This window comes from Crotalus tigris, unplaced genomic scaffold (assembly GCF_016545835.1).
Source record: "Crotalus tigris isolate CLP2741 ecotype Arizona unplaced genomic scaffold, ASM1654583v1 scf7180000024281.4978605, whole genome shotgun sequence".
Classification (NCBI taxonomy): Eukaryota; Metazoa; Chordata; class Lepidosauria; order Squamata; family Viperidae; genus Crotalus; species Crotalus tigris.
In genome coordinates this window covers 3,850,944-3,874,889 of record NW_024100453.1, presented here as the reverse complement: position 1 = coordinate 3,874,889, position 23,946 = coordinate 3,850,944, and the positions used below count along the sequence as shown (strand labels likewise).

Sequence of the window (23,946 nt, the reverse complement as noted above, 5' to 3'; positions counted from 1 at the left end):
CTGGAGTGGCGCACTGGAGTGTGGTCGGGTGAAGAGGCTGGTGAGGAGGGATTGGAGGAATCTAACTGTTCAGTTTCCCCAGGAGGAGACCAAGTTTTGAGAACCTCCTGGGCAGTAGGTTCCGAGCTGGGCGCCACCACTGGGACAGGGGAAACCACGCTTGTCCCATTGGAATTGGTTCTCTGCACCCTGCTAATTTGTCGTTCTAAAGCCAAATGTCTCCTCAAAGCCTCTCGCTCAGCCGTTTTAGATTGTCCCTTCTGAGTAAGGTGCTTTGTTTTAGCCTTCTTCTTCCCCCCCACCTCTGGTTCAGAAGATCTGCGTTTTTGTTGCTGCTGTGGGGGGGACAATTGAGGGACCTCGGTGACTGAATACGAGACATTGTCTGCCATTGCGCCAGGCACCCCGAGTAGGCAATGCCTGGAGTGGGGGAATAAGATACGCAGATCAGATGCAGATGCTTGGGGCTGTTGCCCTCTTCTGCTTATTCAAACAATGGCCGGACAGACAGGATTCTTTGGACAGGAGATCCTGCAAGGCAGTGACTAAAGGTCACTATAGGAACAGTTAGAGAAATTATTCCTCCTCACCTCCTCACCTAATCTGAGGAAGTTCCAGTCCTGACACGACACAATATAACTGGTGACTTTATCTCCCCCAAGCTGTGACTGTAAAAACAGACCACGTTCAAACTGATGGCAGTTTGATCTGTTTTCCCCTCTTCCCTCTTTGTGATGCGAGTAGATTCCTCCGGATGGCGAAAAACCCCACCCACAATGGAACGGCGGGTTAATCCGCTCGTTCAAAATGGCGAATTAGAGGAGGCCACTCCCCCCAACCAAAGCCTATGGAGACCACGAGGCTCGCAATGGCGGCTCTTAGTTGCCGGCTCTGAAATCTTCCTGTCCTCCCTGCGCGCCGGTAGGGGAGAAAAGGCAAGGAAGAAGGCGAACGCCAGTTAAAACAGCCCTTTCGGGCCTTAAAAGGGGGGGAGGGAAACTCTCCCCTGAAGTGGCGAATGGCGCCGCGGCTCCGCCGGCCGGTCCGGCCGCAATTATCCGCGCCGATCAGCTGCCGCGCCGATCAGCTGTTTGGCGCCGAGCCCAGCCCCGGCTCTATCGTCGATCGGGCTGTGAGCCCCGCGCCGTTCAGCTGATTAACCTGCTGGGGGTCGGTGAACGACCCGGTGAGCTCCCCAAACCCCTTGGCTAGCCACCCTAGCCCCTGGGGATACGCTCACCGCTCCGACGATCCTCCGGTGGATGGAGATCCGGTAATAGCTCGGGTCCAAGTCAGCTGTTAAAATTTTCCTTATCTGCCAATTTATTCTAGAAATTTAGTCTGGGAAGAGGGAGATTTTGTCTTTTTTTATGACTCTCTCAAGAGCTGATTCTCACACTGCTACCAGGCTTCGAGACTGAGTCAAAACTTGGGGTCACGCCCAAAGGAAGGGGTGTGGCCAAAGTTTTTACCCAGTCTGCCGGGCAGGAAGGCTGTCATAGAACCCATCCATTGGACTCTACAGCCATCCTGCTGGAGAATAACTCATTCCCGAACTAGGTAACATCATCAGCACACTGTTGAATTTGAATGGCCCCAGGCAGAGGAATTTTAATGATCCACACTGGATTTCACAAAGTTGACAATATCAGCACCACTAATTATCCCAGTAATTTAGGATAGATTTAAGTAATCTATGACTCTTTAGATATTATTGCCAGCATCCATCACAGCTCGCCTTAGTATTGAAAGGATTGGATTGTAATTTAGCAATGTCAGGAAGATACAGGATCCCTACTTCTGATTAGATGAATAAAACAGCAGTTATTCCTATTCTTTGTTTTTGGTGCATGGTTTTTAGGAGCTCCATTTTCATTAAATAAAGATTTGATAGAAACAAAAGGGTGTTTTAAAAATTAATCATTTTCTGATAATAAAAGCTATATTTCCCAATTCCCATTCTAAGAAGATCCTCTATCCCCACTATACATATTTTTATAAACAGATTATACACTGTAACCTATGAGTCGGTAGAATAAATTTCTAAACCTATTGTTATAGTTTGACAAAGATTTCTATCTTTAAATTGTTTAATATTAGTAAAAAAAATACACTTCTCTTCCCAAAACATATTAGAGATTTGTATGCATGTTATATAAAATAATGAGTTCTCTAATATGATAGGATGGTGAAATCTATTTTATTCTGAGGTTTGGGACCAAGCTTTATTAATTTAAAAGCTACCCTTTTGCATGAGGCTTTAATTAATGCATTTCAGGTTTTATAAAACCTATAAACTTAAAGCTATGTTCTATTGTGTAAGAAAAATCCTAAATTTCATCACTTTCTTAGGCCAGTGGCAGTTCAGGTCTCCCACCTTGACATTAACAATGACTAACTTAAAGTGTAATTTTATCTAAAGTACTGAAGAACAAGTTTCACTCACATTTATGGTACTTATTCTAGATGAGCTAGGTATACATAAATCTCTTCTAAATTGTAATTTCAAGCACATTAGGAGCTTAAGTCCCAATGACTAATGAATGCACTGTACAAAGTTAGGCAGTCAAATATATATTAACATTATGTCAGCATCTTGAATCATTGCAATAACTTCATTAATAAAGAATATTGGTATATAACACAATAAAATCTCACATTGTAAATATCAGTGGTTTGCTATTTGTTTAATATTATTAAATTTTAATATTTGTTAAATTGTTGCTTTTTTAAAACTCTTGTAGATCTCCTAGGGTAACTTTGGGAGATGGGAACCATATAAATTGTTTAAATAAATTAATTTTCTTTACATGAGGTTAGATACCTGTTAGTCATAAATCCACAATCATCTTAAATTGAGTAGCCATCACATTATCCACAAAACCACTCAGCATAGTTTAGAGCTGGATTAGATTCTGGATGAGGTCCTGTTATTCTTCTTGGATAAGAACAGACCTTTATAACCAAGAAAAGGAAACAATTAATTTCCCACAAATCTCTTTAAAAACAAAAAAAAGTAAACCAAATGATTACTAGGCTGTTTCTTACAGGTTATATCACATTACAGTTATTATATTACAGTTACAGGTAGTCCTTGACTTATGACAGCAATTCTAGAATTTCCATCGTTAAGTGATGCAGTAAAGCAGTCCCAAGTGGTGTTGTTGTGAACTGAATCCCATGATTGTTAGGTGAGGCAAATTGCAAGTCCCCAGCCTGCAGGCAGCTAAGTGGCTGCTGCTGGGTGGGACATGGAATGAGGGGGGTTTGCAAGAGTACAAGGGAGGGATAGCCTGCGCAAGAGGCATAAGAAAGGTGCATGAGGGGCATGGACTGAAGGTATGAGGAAGGATTGAGGAGGGTGCATAAGATGCCATGCGGGCCGGGGAGAATTCAGGAAGATGCACGAGAGACATTGTACAGGTTGAGGAAGGTGTGAGTGCAGAAGGGCTAGGGGAAGATGTATGGGTGGGCATGATTTACACCAGTGAGTTGTGATCTTTCCTGCCAAGTTCCCCATTGACATTTGGGGAAGTTGGCAAGAAAGTTACAAATGGTGCTAAGCACACAGATAACAGTCACATGACACAGGGATGCTGAGATGGTCAGAATTTTAGGACAGGTTGTGACCACCATTAGTTCAGCACCATCATAACTTGGAATGGTCACTGACTGAATGGTTGTGGGTCGAGGACTACTAATATTGTTGAATGACTAGAGCAGACATGTCAAACACAAGGCCCGGGGCCGGATGCAGCCCGCAAAGTGGTTTCATGTGGCCTGCGAAGCCATCCTGGAAACAGTAAGGGAACAGCCCCTGCTGCCTTGGCCCTGGCCCCTGGGTGCATGCTGGGGAGGTGTCATTCTTTGTGAGGAATGAAGAAATGCATCATCGCCTGGAAGTGGCCAGCAAATGGCCCTCATCTACTTAGCATATCCAGCTTGATGGGCTCTGGGGGAAGGGTTTCGGCAGGCATTGGGGTGCTCCGCCAAGAGCTGACCCGGGTGGCGCCAATCTGATGAGAAGTGCAAAGCTGCCTAGTCCCCAGCCTGCCCAGTTTCAGCAGGCAGCAAGGTGCAAAACTGGTGAGCTTTGCACCTCCCGGCTCAGCCTCTCAGCACTGTGAGGAGAGTGCCTCACTGCCTGCCAAAACCGGGCAGGCCGGGGGCTGGGCGGCATTGCGCAGGTAATGTTGACTCTCATGCTGCTCATGGCATCCCCTCCCCCAGAGCCCACCAAGCCAGATATGTGAAGTAGATGAGGGCCATCTGCTGGCCACTTCCAGGCAATGGTGCATTTCTTCATTCCTCACGAAGGGTGACACCTCCCCAGCTGCATTTCTTGCCTGTTTTTCTCCCTCCCTCATCTCAAATATTTTCCCACCACTCTGTAGTTAGGAAGCAAAGAAGGAAAGGAGAGGGAGAGCCTGAGGGAAGTCCTGCCTTAGTCCTGCCCTGCTGTCCTTTCACCATACCCTTGCCCCCTCCTCCTGGCCTATTCTGGGGGTCTACCATCCTATTGCTAAGGAAGCTTTGGATACAAAGCCGGGTCTCCTCCCATGAGAGGGAATGGGCCTCCCTCTGACTTTGCCCTCATGCCCACCATGAGCAACCTGGCTAAGGAGAGCAAGCACGGCAGCAGCAGCCTTTAAGAAGAGGTAAGTGCAGCTGGGTGCCCCCTTGGGAAAGTGGGGCTGGGCTTGGTGCCGTGGGTACTCGAGTCAGGCTGGGCGTTTGACCTCTGGTGCCCAGGGCTCCGGGCAGCCCACATCACCATCCAGCCCCCCCGCATGGCATGAGAGGAACAGTGAGGCTCAATCAGTGGACCATGCCTTGGCACTTGCCCTGGCCCCACCCACTTCTGCCAGAGACCCTCAGATCTGTCCCACTCCTGCCCAGACCCCCACAGGCACCCTTGACGCAAATGATGTAGAGTGGCCACGCCCCACCCAGTAGGCCACACCCACTCCATCCATGCCAGCCCAGTAGGCCACACCTACCCTGGCCACACCCATCCAGCCCCCCAAGGGCAACCGCAATGCTGATGCGGCCCTCAATGAAATTGAGTTTGACACCCCTGGACTAGAGAATGGTAGAAAACTTGTAAAATATGAATTCACATTCTAAGCCACTTCCTATCTATTATTGCTGACAAATAATAATAACAAATAAATGCCTAAAGCTTTTTAAAGAAGGCAAACCCTGATTAGGTAAAGCAATTGAAAAGGGGAAAGTAACTTCAAATTTGCTTACGTTTTCACAAAGTATCAAGCCATTGTCCGGACATAATACAAAATGCCACATATTTTAAGAAGAGAATAATGAGATATTCCCCTCCCCTTCAATGAATAAATGATAAATAGGATCCAGAAGCCTGAAAATCACTGCTATTACTAATGCATCCACAAGCTATACCTCCTAGTACATACTTGGTAACAAAGCAAAAGTGATTCTATGCTATTAGCAATGCTGATTTGCTGAAAATGTAATAGATTTTAATATTATTGGAACAAAGACCTCCAACATAGATACTATACCAATATAATGGTCCCTAAAAAAGAGAACTGAATAAAAAGATTCAGAGATACATGAAATACCTAGTAGTTCACCTACTCTTTCTTATTTTATTGATTTTCAGAATTTCTTTATTATGTATTTGTAAAATAATATTGATCAATTTTGGATAATAGTTTACAAAGTTCAAAGTTTTATTGCAAAAATATGCACATGCATAGACACAGAATATGTGTTACAATCTCTTTTGTCCAAGTATTATACTTTCAAACAAAAGCTTCTCTTAGAGTATAACTTTTTATAATTTTTCTTGAGTTATAAAAATTTTGTCATCTAAGCCAGTATTACACCCTCTGAATGTCACTAGCTTCAAAGCAGAAATAAAAATACCAGAAGCAGTTTTAAATTGGAGATGGAAACCAAACAACAGCAACTCAAATTATGAAATTATTTGTCTAGGAACTGAATAAGAATAGCCACATTACACATGGGATGTTCAGTTACAAATTTCATTAAGATTGTTCTATGCTTTCTTCATGTAACGGCTGACACAAGCAATTTATAGAATATTTCTTATATCAAGTTTTTTGTGTTATCACTACAAAACTTTTCCACACAGAAACAAAAACAAAAAGGGTTCATTTCATTTTCCAATAGATATACAAATCAATCCCAAGTGGTTTCCAACTGCCTGAATTTCAGAATTAGTACTAAGTTTCTTTTATCCAGAGATGGCAGGCTTTGCCTACCTTAAAAGTAAGGATTATATCAGCTTTCCCTTAATCAGAAAAATCCTGACAAACAAGCATATATGAAATTGCTGCACACAGAAAGATTGCACCTTCACATTTGTATTTAATATTTTTCATCTTGATCAATGTAGAATCACTTTGCTTCATTCTATGAGCTACTATAATAGTATATATTAAAATATTTAGAAGTATTTTTCTGAATGCATACAGAAATGTAGTCCTCATTTAATGACCATTCGTTCAGCAATCATTTGAAATTACAACAATGCTGAAAGAATAGTATTTATGACTGGTTCCCAAAGTTACAGCTGTTGCAGCATCTCCATGGTCTTGTAATCAAAATTCAGACATTTGGCAGCCCATCCAGATTTACAACCACAAGTTGCGCTTTAACTCTTTCCGTCCATCTCCCCTCATCTTGGTCCGTTTAGCCCCTGTACCCCACCACACTTGCCGCCCTGTCCTCTGCTCCTGCCTTATGAAGTGGTTCACAGGTGCTAGGCACACAGCAAGCACTAGTGCATAACTTTTGTTGAGTATTCCCCCTTGTCTTCCTGCTTATTCTCTTGTAATCCCTTCCTCTCCAATGTATGTAAATACAAATATTCCCTTCTTGCTAATTATCCCAGCATTAGGTAAGCATTCCAAATGGTAGGGGAGTGGGGAATAAGGGTTATAAGATTTGGCTGTTTACTCCAGCTTCTTTCTGAGTTGAGTTCCAGAAACCTTCTCCACTATTTAGGCTCACTTGACTGTTTGGAGTTGTATCCTTCTGACACTGTAAAAACCAAGGAAAGTTGAACTAAAAACATAAGCACAGTTATGTTCACAGGATTTTCACTTAGCAACTGCTTTGCTTAATGACTGCCAGCCCCAATTGCAATCACTAATATAATATAAAGCTGTGAAGGGATTGTAGAAATCGACCCACTGTCCAAGGCAAGATGCTAATATTACAGCCTCATCCACAAATGGTCATCCAACCTCCACCTAAATACTTCCATTGGAAGAAATATCTACTACTACCTGAGGCAATCTGTTTCATTATTGAACATTTTTTATGGATAGGACATTCTTTCTGCTGCCTAGTTAAAATCTGCTTCCTTGTAATTTTAAGCTGTTTTTTTGTTCTTTTACGGAACAATACTGAACAGGTTTACTCTACCCGCTAATGTCAATATTTCAGACACCTGAAGAAAGCTGTCAAGGCTCCCTGCAATTTCTCTATTTCAGGCTATAAATACTAAATAAAGTAAATAAATATTTCAGGGTTTTATTATGCCAAATCCACAAATAAACAAAACTGCTCATCACTAACAATTAGCTAACTATCACAAAAACCCTCTCAAAGTTTCAACTGATCCAGAATCCAGTGGCTGGGCAGTGATGGACAGGCTTCAGTATGCCTATATAACACTTCTGCTTCATAAGCTGCACTTCTGGGTACAATTCAAGGTGCTGGTCTATAAAGCCCTACATGGCAAACAGCTCAGCTACCTGAGGGGCTGACTCCCTTCCCTCGTATCTGCTATCTTCATTTCTTCTTTTATTGCTGTATTGCTTTATTGTTTCATAGTTTTATGATTTGTTAAACATCAGGTATCAGGTATTGCAGGAATGAAATTTTGAAAGTATCCGTAGTCCTAAATCGAAGCACTAAGTTTAGAAAATCGCCCGCTTCTGAGAGATAGAGAAAATTGCAGCTGCTTCCAAAAGGCCCTGATTTTAAAGACTTCTGTCTGAAACGCGCTTTCAAAATGGCACCCAGCATGCTTAGTTATTTTAATATCTTGCTCTATCCTATTAAGAAGCAGAATGAATTATTAATTATTAATTCATTCACTGTTATCCTTATTTTTCATTCTATACCTTGATCTAGCCAATTCTTGTTCTGTATTCCATATTAAAATTCCTGTTTCAGAGGATACAGGATAACTGGTTTCTCAATCAGCATTACCTATGTGTTGAAATGGGAAACAGATAAAACTATAGCATATGCCCTAAATAAACATACAATTAAAAAAAATCTAAAACTCAGAAGATGATTATCAAGAAATGCACAAATATTAAGACACAAATGGAAAAAAAAAGGATAAAGCCTCTGAATCCTCGGTAGCAAACACTATGAAAAAAGAAGAGAAAGACAAACAAAGCCAAGGGGCAAATTATATCTGGAAAACTGCAGATATGTTTATACTTTTTAAAACACAGCAATATATGTGTATAAAAATTCATGTAAACCATGGCATTGTAACATAGTTTCCATTTGTACTTTCTCTTCCTGCAGTTGTTTTACTTTCACTCTGTTTACTTCTTTTATTTTTTTCCACATGCATTTTCTCCCAAGATCAGTTCTTGAAAAAGATAGTTACAAATGACGACTCCAGAGAACAAGAAATCACTAAAAACCACTAAAAGAGGCAGAGAAAATGCAATTATTTTGATAGAATTAGTTTGTTAGTGAAGAGAGCTAAACAATTATCTCTAATATGATAGTATTACTTATAAATTTAATAAATGTAGTGAAATGATTTCAACTAAAACTGAAGTGAGGAAATGTATCTTAGAGATTTATGTAGGAATCATAATATGTTAAAGAAACTAAAATAATTGCTAAAAATGGCTGTGTGGCTTGTTTAATCTGTGTGAAGATCATATATCTGCTTGATTTAAAAAATGTCCTTAAAATTTCTTTATGCAAAGAGAAGGTAGCAAGAATGAATGAAAAATTAAGTGGGGTTTAGTTTATTAAAAGAGCCCATGAGGAAGTTGGTAAAAATCTGATTGAAAAGATGCACGAGGTCTACATGAGTAAAAATTAACGTGTGGCTTTATGCTAAGACAGAGGACATCCAGATGAGATTTTTGGTCTTTATCAACCTGCTGAAAATTATTTATTGAATTTGTACACTGCCAATGTTGAAGTAGCTAATGGTTTACATAGATAACAAAAGGTGCCAAAAAATAATAAAGCACAAAATAAAAACAATGAAAATAGTAAAATAACTATCATTAAGTGCCAAATAGTGAATCTTATCGATATGACATCATATTTTGAAAACCCCAAGAAAAAGTTCTGTTTTAATAGTTATATTGTAAGGATCGATGACATCTGGGAAAATTATTCCTTAAAGTTGTAACTCTCAGAGAAAAACACTTTCTCTGGGTCTTCACAATTTTGTTCTCTTTTATATAGGGAGTACCAAACATACCCGACTGGAACAAATAAATGAAATCGTTGGTTTGTTTGTCCCTGGAGGAGATGGAAACCAAGTCATGGGGACCTTAAAATGTCAAAAACAGCACTCTGCATTGTAACCAGAAACCTGTTGAAAACCAAGACAAGACTGCAATATGGTGTTATGTGACTATAGCAGATTTTATTTGCCAATGCATAAATAGTGCATACTGTAACAACTATAATTTCTAAGTACCTTAGTCTTCAAAGGCAGACCCATAAAAGGTAAAGGCTTTCTGGATTATGATTTGGTGGAACATTCAAAATATTTTTAAAAGGAAGATAAAGTTTACCCCTCAATTATTTTTATTGGGTATTTTTGTGGATTTAAATGACAAAGAAACTACTTTAATGTTGAATTTATTAACTGCAGCAAGGTTACTAGTAGGCTCATATTGGAAGAAAGATTAGTTGCCTACTTTAGAAGAATGGATATTTAAAGTTTCTAACTTTGCAGAAATGGCAAAAATTTCTGCTTATTTGAAGGATCATACACAAGAAAGATATATTATTCTATGGAGAAGATGGATAGATTATATTCAGAAAAAGTATGGGACTACAAAGTTTCATCTACTTTATGAGTAAATTTTATAGCAACTGTTGTAGAGATTTGTTTATATGACTTATAAGGGGAGTTAAAGGTTAAGTATGATGTTTTTTTCTTCTTTCCTTTTCTTTTTTCTTTTCCTTTTTTTATTATTGTTAACTTTCTTATTAATAACCTTGTGCTCTGCTCTGGGAAGTGAGGGGGGGAGGGTTGAGGGTGGGTGGGTGGATGGGTGAGTGGGTGGGTAATGATAATATAGTTATGGTAGTTTATGAATAAATGGAAAATAAAAAAAAATATTTTAAAAAAAAGGCAGACCCATATAAAGCACATTGTAGTGACTTAAACTGATATAAGGGCATGAGTTACCATAGCTTGGGCCTTCAACTCTACATAGGATCACAACTATCGGTAATTGTTGAATGGGATAAGAAAAGTGTACAATGGAAATAAAATATTTGTGAAAGTAAATGGAATCCTTAGTGAATAGCTTAATCATTATTTTGCTTACTTTTTTTTAAAGAGATTTACTTGGTTGCAAAATTTTGAAGCTTAATAGATTAGAATAGCCTTCTCAGTTTGGCAAAAAATCGAGAGTTTGACAGTATCTTTTCCAACTAACACATTTTCTTAAAAGGCAAAAGCTTTTGTGAGCTGCAGCTCATTTCATCAAATGCACAGAGTTAAACCAGACATTCAGGAGATAACTACCATTCGGTGAGATCAATAGACAATAGACAAATTGCCAGATCAATTCCCAGGAAGAACATATTAAAAAACAGAACATCACTGGTTGCCACTAAGAGCTCAAATTGCTCAAAAATATTGTCAATAAGCTACAGGACATAACAGAAATTACACTGTAATTTCTCAGGTTTATACCTGGCTACAAACAACCACCCAATCTGAAATATATTCTCTACAAGCAACAAGAAAGAACAGAAGAAGATAGCAGCATGGGAATCAAACCGTGCAATAAAACTAGATGACTACTTTGCCTCCATATCTACAAAACAGCACTATCACAGGGTCCAACAAGTACTCACAAGATTGAAGGAGGTGTGTGTAAAGGCACCCCTAATGAGATATATGCCATCATCTGCCAGCAATGGCCATCTGGATTCTATGAAAAACAAGTGGGATAAACTTTGTGCAAAATAATTAATGGATACAAAGTTTGACATCAGGACTCAAAACAAGTTAATATCAGAGCATTTCAATTTACCAAAATACTCCACAGCAGACTTAAAATTGACTGTTTTGGAAAAGCAGGACTTTAATACCAACTTTGAATAAGAAATTGTTGAACTCACATTCATAAGCCTGAACAAACAGAATGAATTTTAATATATTACAATTGTTATTTGATATGCATTTGCAATCTGTCTCACAAGAAGGTGCTACCAGACTTTTGATTTTTTGCCACCATAGACTATGCATAATATGTATAAAATAGCTATTCTATTCCAGTGGTGGATCTTCTCCTGTACTGTATTATCTTCTGAATATGGGCAATTGTACAAAACTAGGCAGTCTTTGGATGTATGAAGAGAAACGAACAGAAAATTCTTGAGATGAAGACTGTATATATGGAGGGCAGCAAACTTAAGGAAGTCTGGAATAGGGAGAAAATATGAAGATAATACATAAATGAGGGAGGACAGGAGAAGAAAAGAAAGGAAGAACTGTGAACTCTTGTTTATGTGGAAAGTTAAGGATGGAGAAGGTAATTTTATTCTCCTATACTAGATATTTGGAAAGAACTTCTAGAATGAAGAGAAGAGGAAGTCAAGCTATTCTCCAAAGCACCAGAAGGCAGAACAAGAAGCAATGGATGGAAACTAATCAAAAAGAGAAGCAAACTAGAATTAAGGAGAAATTTTCTGACAGTGAGAACAATTAATCAGTGGAACAGCCTGCCTCCAGAAGCTGTGAATGCTCCAACACTGGAAGTTTTTAAGAAGAGACTGGACAGCCATTTGTCTGAAATGGTATAGGGTTTCCTGCCTGAGCAGGGGGGTGGACTAGATGACCTCCAAGGTCCCTTCCAACTTTATTATTATTATTATTATTGTTGTTGTTATTGTTATTATTATTATTGATATAGGAGTCAAGATTTATTAAACTTGCTTGTCTTGCCCTTTTACTCAAAGAAGCAGCTGCTAAGTAAAGAGTTTCCATCAACTGAAATTTCAATAAGCATGAAACTTTTACATCATACCTCTAATTTTTGAGATGAAAAAGTAAGCATTGACTGAACCACTTTTAAAAATATAAAATCTATTAGTCAATTCTCACCATAATTAGTTGAAACAAAAGTTCTCTAATAGACGGAATTCTGAGAAAAACTAGTCAATATTTAGATTATATACAGAGATTATATATAGTGACTTATACAAAAACTCTGTAGAGAGCAACGAAGTTATTGATACTAAATTTTTTGGGAGTGTTTAGAACTAGATGCTCAAACATACAATTGTGCAAAACATTTGAATAAGGTGAACAAAGTGTTCTCTTTTTAGCATCCAAATAGCCCATCTTTTGCAAGGCTTGCAGTATTATTTCAAAAGCTGTTCCAAGTTGTGTTCATGAACAAATAACAGTTCTGCTGGGATCTCTTTGCATGCATGTGGTCTCATCAGCTACAGTCTTCAAAGAGACATGCTTCAATGTTTTGTAGGAAAGTATTTCATTTACACTAAGAAGTTCTGTGAAACATTTCTTTTGAATGCTTTTCATAGGCCTTTTAAATCACTCTATCGGCTCAGATTATTTAATGGATTGTATTTGCACCTTCCTCTTCAGCAGCAATTACATTAGGCATTGTTATTATTTAATATATTATTTAGAATTAATATAGCCTCTCACTCCAGTTCAAAACAACTCTCTGTTATGTGAAACTAGACAATTACTGCAAGCAAACCAAAATTAAAACTATATTAGCACATAGAGAAGTAGTGTATTTATACAATCCCTCCCAAATCCTAATATGGAATAGACCATTTCCAGAATTTGGCTGTATATTAAGAAATGTGAAAAATTAAGATTTGAAAGCTCATAATATAAAAATAAACAGTAATTATGTTATGACTTGCAATCAAAAAGAATATAGATTGCTTTATACTTTAACCGTATCTTTAAAATACATACTGTGGTTAAGGATTTTTTTTTTTTTTTTAGAAAACAAGGCATTAAAACACATTATTAAAATATACGGAATAAGCAAATAAAAAAGAACTGAAGATTTCAGGGTCTTAGTTCTCCTATCTTAGATTAAGGGTCATCGCAGGACAATGTATGTCCTGAAATTATGATACAAAATGTGGTTATGTAAACATATTTCCATATAAGCATTATAAGCTGTATCAAACTTCACAAATTTTCCTAATTTACTTGCCTTGTCATATTTCAAAACACCTTTTAAAATAAAGGCTGTATCACCTAACCAATTTTGATTTAAAAAAAAAATTAAGAAGATTAGACCTGCCTAGTACAATAATCAAATGGAACATCACCAGAATTCCCAGAGCAAACAAACAAAACCTGTCCAGAAAGAATGACAACACAGTACAAATATGTACATCTCATAATCAGAAACTGAATTAAGTTGAGACTTATTCAAACACCAAAGTATAAATCACAACCAATAGAATATCAGATTACTTTATTATTGAAATAACTAAACTACACTACTATATCCAGTATGACATCAGCAAAATCATCTAAGCTATCTAGATGTCAGATCAAGGGTCATTTTCTAATATCAACGGACAAAACAATAGGCAATTGATGCAATGTCCATATGCACCAATGTTCCAATTACTGCCTGAGAATGCAATCCTTTATGCATTTGATGTCAAATGAATTTGTGTGACTTACTTAATGGGAAAAAGTCAAGCATACAGAGAAATTATTTGGTTACTGTCCCTCTGGATTCTGAAAAACAGTATAAAGCCATTTTACATATATCACTTTGGATATCCTGTGGAGCCACCAATCAATTTCAAAATAAATGGCTAATTATTGCTGTATGATTTTACAACAAAAGGTGGAACAGAGCAAGGTAGATTAGCTTCACTGAAATGGAAGTCCACCCTTTTGGACTCCCAGTGCAAGCCCCAGCTCACGTGCTCATTTTGATACTACTACTACGTCCCTCAAAGGAAATCAAATGAGGCAACAGTACTTTGCACAGAGCAGTCAAGCAATCAAATCTAGATTGCCTAAGCTACTGGGCGTTGGGAGGGAAAAGGACAGCCATTGTGCTTTATTTTGGAGCCCCCGTTTCATCCAAGACTCCCTCTCTCTTACAAAATCCCCCCCCCAAAGGGGGGGAGCCAGCCAGGCCCAATGCCAGGATCTCTTAGCCTGGCCTAAAACTAACTCTCCTTTCAATAGAGCAGCTCCCCTCTTCTCTCACCTGGCCCAGGCAGACTCCGTCACCCGTTCGCCCCCAACTCCAGATGCGGGGTCTCCCCAGGAAGGCTTTCCAGCTCCCCTCCCTGTCTCCTCGCCCTTCCCCAGCCAGCCTGGCAGGCCCATCCGTCCGACTGCCTTCCCCTGATCCCGACAGCCCCTGACCAGGCCCACATTCCCGCTGCCCGTCCCTTGCAACGGCTGTCAGACCAGCCCCTCCCACAGCCGGCCTGCTCGCCGCTCGCCCGGTGGGGCTGCAGCTCAGGCGTCCCCCGCTCTCTCGCCCCCCTCTCCGCAGCCCACCCGTTCGGCCCCGCCTCGCGCAACACAACCGCCCTGAGCCTAGAGCCGCGCGCTCACCTGGTGGCGCTGCTGCTCCCGCCCAACGCGCCTGCAGAGCGCCTGAGCTGGCAGCCCTCCCCGCCACCGGACGCCCAGGCGAGGAAGGCCCGGAGGAGAGCGGGGGAGAACGGGGCGGGGAGGCGGTCGGTGTGGACCCGGACCTCCAGGACACCGACCCTCAAAGCCCGGCCCAGGCTCCTCCTCCTTCTCTTTGGGGAGGCCACGTGACAGGCCCGGCTGCGCGCGTCGCCTGTGACCGGGCGCGCGCCACCGGTCGGGAAGCGGCGGCGGCAGTGGCGCGTTCACGGCCGGGCTTCCGTGGCGGTGGCTTTCGTTGTCCTTCCTCGCTTTTCTTCCTCAGAAAGAGTCCTCGTGGAAATGGATCAGAAGCCCGCCGTGCCTCTCTTTCAAGCGTTTTTATTAAAATATGGTACCTCTCTTGGCGAAAGAATGCTCTTGATCCCGCATTGAGACAATTCCCGCGTCCACATGTTCAAGTCAACTTGCCTTGGGCGTGCGGAGGGAAACCGTTAGGATGCCTATCACGCCAGAACTGCCTGCAGCATAGCTTGAAAAGGGATTTCACTTCCATCCACAAGAGTCCGCGCCTCCTCAAGAAGGCCAGATATTGTTCTCAGAGGTCCCTCTCGCGATTCCTTCCTCCCTTGCGTCCTGTAACTCGCCTGCTGAAATTCAGTGGGCTTTTATCCTATCGGGGAATGACCTCTTTCCCCCATTCTTATTCTAAGAACACTGGTATTCGAATATGCATTTAACTTTATACACAACATTTATTTATTTATTATTATTATTATGCAAAATCACCATTATGTATACTGTTGTGGCATTATAAGATCAGGAAACTGCAGTAAGAAAGAAATTAATGAATAGAGGGTTTGAGTTCAGAAGTTAATCCTACTGTACTCTTGAGGATTGGAATGCTAACCAGATGATGCTTTAAAGGCCAAATTATGTTCATCCTTTTTGTTCTTCCATAATTCTTTCCCAAAAGTTCTTTTCTGGAATTCCAGCACCTAAGTTGGCTGATCTCAAAAAGCTAAGAAGGATCACACCTGATTAGTGTTGGGATGAACCATCAGGAAATCCAAGGATGGAGGTTAGACAGGGAAATTGAAAAAGCATCCCAGAAAAAAAGTAGTGGAGAAGTTGGATATGTCTGTGAGGTCACCAAGTTCCATTTGAAGGAGTTTCTTTTTAGAACCAAACAAAACTACCAATGTGCTGAATGCTTTTTGAATGGTAGTACTAGGAACCCACCATTTGAAAGCACTTCTCCTTTCTTTGGGAAATGGAGAGTTTCATTTCAGGAGTAAAACCTGGCCTTACTATCTCCCATTTGCAATCTTCCTATGTATTTTTAGCAAGTCTTTATTTTAACCAGAGAAAATCTGTTAAAATAGAATAAATGGAATTTTGATTTGTAGTGTATTGGTTGCCTGGAAGCTCCTCTGCCTTGTGTCTTCTTAGCAATGAGATTCTGAAGTGACTTTCCCTTAACACATCTTTTTTTCAGCTGATCACTAACTGAAACAGAACAATGAAGTAAGATGGACCATACCTGACTTAAGTAATGTGTATATTGTGGAAGCTATTACATTTACATATGTCACAATATGCTTGTTAATCTTTAAAATACCATAGGATTAGCTATTTCAACATTTTCACAATATTTGCTTATTTATAAACAGAATTGTCCTGCTGATTCAAACGATCATATGTCTAGAGATATAATGGTCATAGAGTCCTGAGTTCAAAACTCTATTTAACTATATTTCTACTTCCTTCCTATGGAATATTTTAAATTAATGAAATCATCTACATTTAGATATACATTTCTAGAAAGAGGTAGTCACATCTGTTTCAGCAAAAAAAAAATGAATACAAAGAAACCCCCTTAAAGAAGTATTAAAGCACAAACTTAAATACAAACATTATTTATTGAGTTGCATTCAAAGCCCTAATTTATAGAAGAGAATTCTATAAGATAATCTTGATTGATTTATCTTCTTTGCCTTCTTTTTTTATTGCCTTGTTGAATATGTATATGCTGATTTTAGTATGTTTGGTTCTGAATTTTTTATTGATGCTCATCATGTGATTATTTTACTTATTCATAAATGCCTAACAAGTTTTTATCAGACTGCAGATAACATTGGTCTTGCTGAAATAGGCAGCATAATTACTATATTAGAAACCTACTCAAAAATACAAGTAATATGGCCATATGTTTGATCTTGCCAACACTGAGGCCATATCTCGTGATGCCACCAAAGGTGGCCGACTGCTCAAGGAGGCCTGGCTATCTGACGAGGACTCAATTAATCGATGCATAGACCTACTACTTGCTTACCAGACACTCGGGTGGGAGGGACAGCGCTGTAACTCACGTCGAATGCAACCACCCCGTTCCTTGCAGGATCAGAACAGTGTGGCTATAGATGAAACAACCGCGACCCCCAGGGAGGACAATGAATCTGTAGCACGCCCTGAATTCAATTCTGGGACGGACGTTCAGGCTCGGTTAGAAGAAGGGGGGAGTGGAGCAAAGAGCAAAAGCGGCTGGATAATCAGCCTCTGGGCATTTGCACGCACGCTAAGGGAGTGACTGCGGACAGGGGAACAGCTTGTGAACTCGCCAATATGCTGATAAGTGTGGGACGACTAGGAGCATTACGGCCGATCAAAGCAAATGGACCGTTGGCTCACTTAAGGAGCAGGGCACAGAAGCAGCTGGTCATATAAGTAAACTCCCAGATCCTTTACTTTCACTTTGACGATATCAGCAGTTTGGCTGACAAAAGCTAAGTGGTTTTATATTAAACAGTTTTGTTTGTACTTTTATCCTGGTGCTCGATTTCTTTTGTTTTTCTAACATGCACACACCCAGGATTTGCGTTTTTAATGCAATTAAAGACTATGTATGTATGTATATATGTATGTATGTATGTATGTATACACACACACACACACACACACATACAAAAAAAGAAAAAGAAAGAACGTACCTTGTCCCTGGACAACAAGAAAATATAGAAATCAGCTTTTCTGCATTAAATGACCATCAGATTGTGATAATGAGATTTTTCAATAACCTGATATCTGCTAAAAATCTAACTCCACCAAGTCAGAAATTCAAAAATTGTTGCCCTTTCTTGTTGACAATTTCATTTGTCAGAAGGTAGAAGAAAGAACAAGAAAGTCTATTATCTTGGAACTGGTGTTCACTACCAGAAAGGAATTGATTAAAAAGTGAATGTAACTAGTAACAATCTGATTTTTTGATACCCAGAAAGAATTGACAAGAATCAGACCTGTATGTTGTATGTGCTGTGTGTAGGACTTCAGAAGAGTAGTTTTGGATGAATTTTGAGAGGAAGTACCTCCAGTGACTTTATACTTGAAAGAAAGAAACTTCAGTGTCCAGAAATGATATGATACTTTACAATATGAAATACTAAAAGCTCAATTACTAGCCATCCCTATAAGAAAGAAAAATTAGAGAAATATAATGAGGCCAGCATGCATTTATGCAAATTTCACTAAGATGATGAAAACAAAAAGTGACTTATACAGGAAATGGAAGAAGAGGACTCTGAAGAAAAATGCATGGCAATTGCCAGAAACTATAAAACTGTGTCAGAAAGGCTCAAATTCAGAATGTATAAACGTTCAGCTTGTATAGCAATTCCAAAAATAGCAAAAAAAGTGATTTTTAGATCTGATAGAAATAAAAGGATTGTAAAGAGAGAGTAGGTCCGTTGCAAAGAGAAATTGTGAATTGGTAATGTTTGATGCTGATCCTGTTTTGCATTTTTTTCTCTCAGAAGGAATATGGAACTCTAACTGGTTATCAGTATATCATTGAGAGAATAAAGGTACTACATTCTATGATAGAAAAGAAAGAATAAGCAAATTTAGCTAATTTAAATAAATTTCTGGGGCCAGATGGGTTTGCATCTGTCTTTACACAAAGAGAAAAAACAGTCCAACCTATCAAAAACAGTACTGTAAAAAACAGAAATGCAGATTAAGATAGGCAAGAAAATGTTAAGTGAGCACCTGTCCATCCTAGATGAGTTCAAATCACCAGGATCAGATGGATTACACCCCAATGTTCTGAAGGAACTGGCAGATGTGATCTCAGAACCACTGAACTATATATTTCAAATATTCTGAAGCACTGGGGAACTACCAGAGGACTGGAAAAGAGTTGATGTAGTTCCCATCTTCAAAAAAGGGGGAAAAAATGGATCCAGGAAACTATAGACCTATCAACCTGACCTCAATACCTGGGAAGATTCTGGAAAAGATAATCAAACAACGAATCAGTAAACACCTAAAGGCAAACAAAGTCATTACCAAAAGCCAACATGGGTTTGTCAAAAACAGATCATGCCAGACAAATCTTATTGCATTCTTTGACCAAGTGACAAAATTAGTGGACCAGAGGAATGCTGTGAATATAATTTACTTGGACTTCAGTAAGGCATTTGATAAAGTAGATCACAACCTACTACTTGATAAGATAGAAAAATGTGGGTTAGACAGCATCACCAGCAGATGGATTCATAGCTGGCTGACCAGCGTATGCAGTGTGTGGTCCTCAATGGAGGGAAGTGTGTAGTGGGGTGCCTCAGGGCTCTGTTCTGGGCCCAGTGCTCTTCAACATCTTCATCAATGATTTGGATGAGGGGGTAGATGGGGAACTCATTAAATTTGCAGATGACACCAAGCTGGCAGAAATAGCCAACACTTCAGAAGACCGACTTAAGATACAGAAGGATCTTGACAGACTTGAACACTGGTCGTTAACTAACAAAATGAAATTCAGTGGTGAAAAAAGTAAGATTCTACATTTAGGCAAGATAAACCAAATGCATAGTATAGTATAGGTCAGTGATAGTGAACCTTTTAGAGACTGAGTGCCCAAACTGCAACCCAAAACCCACTTATGTATCATTGGTTGCCGGATGGATGTGGCCCATTGGGTGGGCGTGGCTGCGGTGGTAATGGCAGACTAGGTGGGACTAAAAAGTTCAATCAATCAATCAAACTTTGCGAGATCTTTTTTTCCCCGTGAGAAATTGAAATTGATTAATTGAACCTTTTTTTTTTCACACGGCGGAGGACTAAAGTGAAAAGGTTTTATAAAACCCAGCTGAAGGCTTAGGACTGGGTGACGGTGCGCGTGCCCAGAGAGAGGGCTCTGTGTGCCACCTATGGCCCACGTGCCATAGGTTCACCACCACGGGTATAGGTGGTTCCTTGCTCAATAGTAGTAACTGTGAAAGGGATCTCGGAATCCTAGTGGACAATCACGTAAACATGAGCCAGCAGTGTGCTGCAGCTGCCAAAAAAGCCAACACTGTGCTAGGCTGCATTAACAGAGGGATAGAATCAAGATCACATGAAGTGGTAATACACTTTACAATGCCTTGATAAGGCCACACTTGGAATACTGCATCCAGTTTTGGTCACCTTCTTCTTGTGCCATATCCGTTATTGGATATTGGCAATCATGTTAGCGATCGTGTTTTTATCAGCAGCCGCACGAAAAAGTGCTGCTGAGTTTTGTCCAAACCACGATGTTTTGGTCACCATGATGTAAAAAAGATGTTGAGACTCTACAAAGAGTACAAAGAAGAGCAACAAAGATAATTAGGGGTCTGGAGGTTAAAACATATAAAAACAGTTGTTGGAATTGGGTATGTCTATTTAACGAAGAGAAGGACGAGAGGTGACATGATAGCAGTGTTTCAATATCTCAGGGGTTGCCACAAAGAGGGAGTCAAACTATTCTCCAAAGCACCTGAAGGCAAGACAAGCAACAGATGGAAACTGACCAAAGAGAGAAGCAATCTAGAACTAAGGAGAAACTTTCTGACAGTTAGAACAATTAATCAGGGAACAACCTGCCTCCAGAAGCTGTGAATGCTCCAACACTGGAAGTCTTAACAAGAGATTGGACAGCCATTTGTCTGAAATGGTATAGGGTTTCCTGCCTGAACAGGGGTTGGACAGATGACCTCCAAGGTCCCTTCCACCACCACCACCACCACCATCATCATCATCATTATTATTATTATTACATACTAAAGGAACTACGGTAGTAGTGATCAGAGAATATAGTTTAAGTGCTATCAACTATTGCTATATCTCGGGACCAAAAGAGAACATATGTTAATTATCTCTATCTTTAACAAGAGGAAGAATGACATCTACACTTGGAAATCCTTTGAAAGGATTGTCAAGCTCTGTGTTAATGAAGCATGCTACAGTTAGCAAGAACCAGGATAGATGTATCACAGACAGATTGTACTATACTGATCTTCTATAGAGTTGCTAGCATAGTAGATAAAAAGATGCCATAGATACAGCATTACTGGACCTCAGCCAAGCCTTAAGATAGAGTGCCTCATGATATTCTTCTTCATAAATGGGTAAAATATATAGTAAATTAGGGGGTCTCAAATACACAGTCGACAGACTGCATGTGGTTTGTTGAGGTTTGGTGTTTGGTTTGTTTTTGTTTTTTGTACTATCCAAACAGATCACTAACATTAACAAAAATTTAACATTGAGAAAAGTGATTGCAGAAGAAAAATGTCAAGATGAGTGAGAAAATTATATTTGGTTATAGGAGTAAAAGATCAAAGCAGTGTCTCATTTGTTTGCAACATTTTTTAGTTCTAAAGGTGACGCATCAAGAGAAGTGTGCAGCAATAACAGGCAAAATGTAAGACAAAACAGTTTAACAATTCAAGGCAGCTCTTGCAAAACAACAAATGTTTTCATAAATATCAATGAAGTTTCATCATGAAATGATTACAAAACCATGACCATTAACTGAAGGTCAATTTACAAAAGATTGCTTTAAATGCAAGTTAAATGCTTTGTCCCAATAAGAAAATTGTTTCCAACAGGTTTACTGACTTGACAATATGTATCAATACATTTCAAAGCATTTTCAATTGTACTTGATGAGTCTACCAGGGTAAGATCCCCTGCTTATTGTGCAGTATTTGTATGAGGAGTTGCCCAAAACCTAAGCATGACTGAAGAAGTATTGGATTTACTATCCACTAACAAATGGTATACTAACAGGAATTGGAAACATGCAAAAAAAAAAAAAAAACCTGCAGAGCTGCAGTGGGGTATAATTGATGTCAGTGGCCATGGATGGTCCACCTGAAATGTGTTTTGAAACACATTGTGTTATAGGAGTACTCAGAGCAAATGTTTATTGGCAAGAACAACATTCTTGAGGGTATGTAAAACAAAGCATAATTAAAAGATGCAGGAAGGAGACCATCGAGCAAGGAATAACATTAAAGGAGAATATGGCTGAAGGATCAGACCCCCGTTATACTATCTGAAGGATCCTAAGTAGGCTGAGAGTTGGAGTGTCTGAGTGTTAAGACCAATATGCTCAAGTTGAGCAGATAACAATACCCTGTGTAAATGCAGAGAGAGCCTGGCCCAACTGGTATGTTGGTTTCTATCAGAAAAATGTACCGACAATGACTTATTTTTGGTCAACAACAAAGCCAAGAAGGTGACTTTATTTGGGCAATGTAAAGTTAGATCTGGATACAGTAGAAGAACATTCAAAGCAAAACTAAATAATCTTGGTATGTCAAGTATCTTCATAGCTGTAAAGATGAAAGTACACAAATAGACTTTATTAAGATGTTAATTTTGTGTGTTCAAGAGGATCCAGTCATAGGCAATTTAGTTCTTTCCTAATCCACATGGTAGCAATATGGAGAATTGTTGCATAGTGAAAGTAGATAGCTACTTTAAGAGATTCTAGGCTCTAAGAGAAGCCAATGAAAAACAAAAATATTCTTCTCCTTGCTGATTAGACTATTATATCTACTTTGGTTTTTCTGATGTGTCACTTAGCACCTGAATACACTAACCTTTAAAGTCAGAATACAAAGCTGTTGATCACCCAATGTAAGCTCCCTGTCATGGTTCCTTTATGTTATGGGCAAAGCAGCTTGCAATTGGTAACTTGGTTAATTTGCCAGCTCAAGGTGATTAGGAATAACTGAATCATATTGTTTAAAAGAAATATGTAGATGTAATTAATAACTCACATAAACAGTTTGACTGACATTTTAAAGACTTTAAGGTTTTTGAAACACAATTTAAATTCTTTGCCCATATATTTGCTGTGGAAGTTGGAGTTTTTTAGAAGAATTCCAGGTGGAAATAGTGGAGCTTTAGCGTGATACTATCCTGAAATAGAAATATGTTAATGTTGTTATTCTGGATTTTTACAAATTTCCTTCAATAGAAATGTTTCTGAGATTGTCTCTGCATCTGCTAGAATCATGGCAATGTTTACTTTGCTTACATAAGTAGTGCCATTTTTCTTGTCAATGAAGATTAACAAATCAGCCTTATGGTCAGTACCCAGTGATGAACATTTGCAAGCAATTTTATGATAGGACACTTCACAATACTTCAGGATCAGTGTTGACATTCTGATCTCTGCAGAGCACTGTCAATGAAGTAGTCAGAATGAAGAAATTCAAAAATAACCACACATTATTTTCAGTACATTAAGCAATATTACCCAATATTTTCCAAATAAGCATTTCAATTTCAATTCAGCTTCAAAGTTTGTTGCATTTTTTGTATGTGTATGAATGCAAACCACAATTAGTACACTTTATGTAATATGACTCCCATTTTCGTTTGAGTTTGAAACCTTTGGACTAAGTGATATATTATTGTTATATGGATTCATGATTAACCAAATGATTGTACCCCAAAACTGCTCATTAATGGTTCCACTTCAACTTGAAAGGAAGTATCATGAGGAATGCCACAAGATCCTAGTTTTGTTCATACTAACTATAACAATATTGCCAATCCTATGTAATATATTGTCCCTCCTCTCCATCTTATCTGAATTAGGGGTGTGTGTACGTTTTGCATATTTTCTGCTTGCAGTGGATTTAAGATTTGGGTTCTTTTCCATCTAGCCTTTAATAACTGATCTTGCCTATTTTCACTGAGGTAATCTGCCTTACACTTCACAGATATTACCCATCTCCTGTTTAAAGTACCTTTTTCAAATAGCTGTATATCTCTAATAAAAACCT

The 23,946-nt window shown here is 39.2% G+C and overlaps 1 protein-coding gene across 5 annotated transcripts in view; it reads right to left on the bottom strand.

The window, feature by feature from the left end:
- NCOA6 (nuclear receptor coactivator 6) overlaps nt 1–15,598 on the bottom strand; it is a 51,293-nt gene extending 35,695 nt beyond the window's left edge. Inside the window, exons 1-3 of one of the 5 annotated variants that reach the window (XM_039323638.1) lie at nt 14,828–15,597; nt 13,931–13,987; nt 2,825–2,955 (exon numbers count right to left, since the gene is read on the bottom strand). The gene's annotated coding sequence lies outside the window, so the exon portion shown is untranslated. Of the gene's footprint in view, nt 1–2,824; nt 2,956–11,097; nt 11,175–13,930; nt 13,988–14,471; nt 14,728–14,827 lie in introns of those variants that run through there. The other 4 variants (XM_039323639.1, XM_039323641.1, XM_039323637.1 and 1 more) reach the window with 4 other exon arrangements.
- Between the last annotated feature and the right edge of the window lie 8,348 nt (nt 15,599–23,946).